The sequence below is a fragment of the Pelecanus crispus genome, chromosome 13, assembly GCF_030463565.1.
Source record: "Pelecanus crispus isolate bPelCri1 chromosome 13, bPelCri1.pri, whole genome shotgun sequence".
NCBI classification, from domain to species: Eukaryota; Metazoa; Chordata; class Aves; order Pelecaniformes; family Pelecanidae; genus Pelecanus; species Pelecanus crispus.
The window spans coordinates 22,533,073-22,536,986 of record NC_134655.1 but is presented as its reverse complement, the minus strand read 5'-3'; positions in this window follow the sequence as shown (position 1 = coordinate 22,536,986).

The following is a 3,914-nucleotide window of genomic DNA, read 5'->3' as shown; positions in this document are numbered from 1 at the left end:
TTCCAGAACGGCTCCCCGGTCCCCCTGCACCAGCTTCTTTCCTGGTGAAACCCCTCTCTCTGGCCAAAGCCAACAGCGACGGAAGTTTTTCAGAGCGTTACAGACCTCAGCAGGCCTCCTCGGGTGACCGCAGACAATATTCTGTCTTCTTTTTGATAGTGTTTCTTTTACAGGCATTTCTTGTAGAAACACGATGTTCAGACGAGAGAATACAAAACGGCTGGAAGGCTCCGCGTCGGGCCGCAAGTCCCCGGATGCTTCACTTTAATTTCTGGGAAGAGTTTCCTTCAGGTTTGAACAGATCCAGGAAATTTGGCGTACCTGATCCGTACTTGCTTGTTCTTCATTGGCTTAGCACAACTACTAGTGCCGAGCCTCTTTAGATATTGTCCTGAAAATCCTATTTAGTTATTACTTCTGCACAGCACCAAATTAACAAAAAACCAAACAAGTTGACTCCTGACCTGGTTACTTTAATGCACAGGTCCAACTTCCGCAGACGATCATACCAAAGCTTCAAGCCCAAGTCAAACTGGAAGCTATCAATAGGGATACAGATCTCCGTATCAAACCCTTCCGTCTTCACTCCTTCACACAGACGTTAGTGTGATTTTCATAACTAGAAGGGCAGAATTAACGCTGCACGTTCAGCCTGATCTCAATCTCCTCATTACTAAATGCCAGACTCCTTATTTTAATATTAGATTTATTTTTCATTGAGATAAAAATAGTCGCTCGTTCTGAAACGTGAAGCATGGGGACAGTTTAAGGCATTTTTTTCCCCAATTATTGGGGTTTTTCGCCACCAGGTGGCAATGCAGCGACAGCCACCATCCCTGCTCGGGATTGCATTTTCCCCCCAAAACATCCAAGTTCAGCGTCACCTCGAAATTTGTTACTAAATCTTTGGCGTCAGACAGATTTACTTGCTCTTCATTCATCTGCTTCACTTTCTCTTTCTTTTTTTAACCTCCTCTGCTGCAGCCATCCTTTCAGAAGTTGGATGGGGTCTTAACTCCACGTTTTGGATGAATTCGGTTGACTTCGGAGCACTGAAAATCATAGAATCGCAGAACGCTTTGGGTGGGCAGGGCCCTTCAGAGCCCACCCAGCCCAGCCCCTGCAGTGCCAGGGACAGCTTTAACCAGCCCAGGGTGCTCAGAGCCCCGTCCAGCCTGGCCTGGGATGGTTCCAGGGATGGGGCCTCCACCGCCTCACTGGGCAACCCCTTCCAGTGCCTCACCACCCTCACTGTAAAAAATTGCTTCCTTAAATCCAGTCTAAATCTCCCCTCCTTTAGTTTAAACCCATTACTCCTCATCCTGTCACCACAGGCCTTGCTAAAAGCTTGCCCCCCCCTTCCTGCAGCCCCTCTCAGCACTGCCAGGCCGCACTCAGGCCTCCCCGCAGCCCCCTCCTCTCCAGGCTGAGCACCCCCAGCTCCCCCAGCCTGGCCCCGCAGCAGAGGGGCTCCGGCCCTCGGGGCATTTCTGTGGCCTCCCCTGGCCCCGCTCCAGCAGCTCCGTGTCCTTGTGCCGAGGGCCCAGAGCTGGGCGCAGGGCTGCAGGGGGGGTCTGCCCAGAGCAGGGCAGGGGGCAGAATCCCCTCCCTTGCCCCGCTGCCGGGGATGCAGCCCGGATTTGGTTGAGTGTTATCAGCAGCCAGGTTTCTACCCACCCGCAGTTTGAGGGGCCGGCGGGCACACGTGTGTCCTCACGACACCGGGCAGTGTTTGGGAACAAAAGCCAGCTTGAACGAAGCAGGGACGAGGCTAAACCTGGCTTCTGCACCCTTCTCTCAAGCAGCCCGGGCAGGAACCCGGCCTGGCCGCGCCACCGCTCTCGCGCCAAGCCTGGGAGGGCGGCAGCCACGCGCCGAAGCCGCTTGACGTGGGATTCCTTGCAGCTATTTTCCTCTGGCTAGTCCTGGTCTTGAAACCATTTTAAATTCTTTCCCGCAGTCGTGGGAGCACACTGTAAGCTGCTCAGGACAGCTGCGGTATTATTTTCGTCACCTACGTTTGCTCAAAAATCAAACGGTCATCGGCACGAAGAATTTTCGCCAGATCTCCGTCGGCGTGCCGAACCAATTGCTTGGGTGGCCAGCTGAAGCCAGAGGCCGCAGCATTTAGCTCTGGAGAGATTGAAGGTAGCGCGTGCTAAGGAACGGTATCACGACGGACGGCGGCGCAGAGCGCTCATGTTGACCTTCGACGTCACTTCAAAAACGCCCACAGCACAAAAGAGCGAAGCGTCAGTGGTTCGCCTGAATTAGTCCGAGCCGTTGTTAGTGCTCTATGTTAATTGCTTTCATTAGCCATAAATTCACGTTATGGAAAGGGAGAAGATTTCAGAAGTGCTTCCGGGACAGAGGGCTGCAAGTTTTGTATCTAATCCTGAAAAGCCTCTCCATAAAGTAGTAACGAATTAATTTAAGATATTCCTGACTCCGCCCAACAAAGAGTCGATCTCGTACAGCGTCTGTTCCCCCCAGGATCCGCAGTGACGGGCATGGCAGCGATCCTTCCCTCGCCGGCCCGGCGCTGTTCCAGACGAACAAAGGCTCGTTACAAGAGCGGCTGAAGTAAACACAGGGCCTCTCTTACAGGTTGCTGCAAAACGACCCGAGAGGTTACGCTCTTCTCCCAATTTCTGTTTGGTTTTTATAGACGCAGAAAACCCCGTAAGCTGCTGAGAACTGTACGCTGGTAAAAATGAAATATTTTCTTTTGTGCTTAACAAATGGCAAATGACTGCAGGCCGGCACGAGGAAGCTACCGAGTGCCGACTGTCCCCCACCTGCGTTCAACGTCCACGTTGCTGCCCTAAATATTACCGCCTCTTAAATTCTACCCGGAGAACTGGAAAATGGTTTTATTTCAGAAATGCCTATTGCCTAGTGATACGGGGAAAACTGAAGAACTGGGGGCGCAGAAAGGGAACACGCCTGCACCGACACCGAGCCCCGACGTTAACTTAGTTCTTGGTACTTTGAACGGGACTGGCTTTGCCAAGATAATAATAAATACAGAAACTGAGAACTCTGTATAGGAAAAGGAGTTAGTTAACCTTTATTTCATTTCTCCATAGTCCCAAACTTGACAGATGTAGAAAAATATCCTTGAGTCTAGTAGACAAATTTACCAATGCTAAATAGCCCTTTACTCTGACCGTTTGGGCCATTCTAGATACATTTGTACAAGCATTACTTCAATTTTTCTTTTTTTCTTCAATGAAAGGTTTTGCTAAACTATAAAGAATAAACTACAGAGGAAAAACTTGATCTACCAAAGCATGCATATGAAGGTATCTTCCAAAACTTTTTAAAAAAAAAAAAAATTTAAGAAAGCAAACCAACCTTGAGATGCATTTGGAGGAGAAAACAATTCAGAACAATTTGAAGAAAAAATAATTAACTAAAGACAAGTGAAAGCAAATTCTGTAAACTATCTGTAGATAAGTTAAAATATCTATGGCACAACTTTTCACAATAAAAATTAAGGTGAAGACCAACATTTTATATAAAAATAGCTGAGCAGGCTTCTAAAGAAGGAAATAAGCATTTCTCGTGATGAATCTGTTAATACAAGATTATAAATACCCTTATATATACACAGGAAAAAAAATCAATACAAATGTATGGAATAGTTCACTAGGCATCCGTCTTTCAAAGAAGCCAAGATCATATGTCCTGGACCATAGTGGAGGTACTTCAGTTTAAGATCTGTAGTAGTTTCTTTGCTACACATACTGATACAACTAAGAAAAATGCAATATAAATAGTGATTTTCACAGAGAAACTCAGTAATACACGCAGGTTACAAAGCTTAACGAATCGGCCCAGAACGAAATGCTACAAGTTTTAAGATAGTCAATTAGCTTCGGTTTTGTAGGCTAAGGAAAACATCCAAGTTA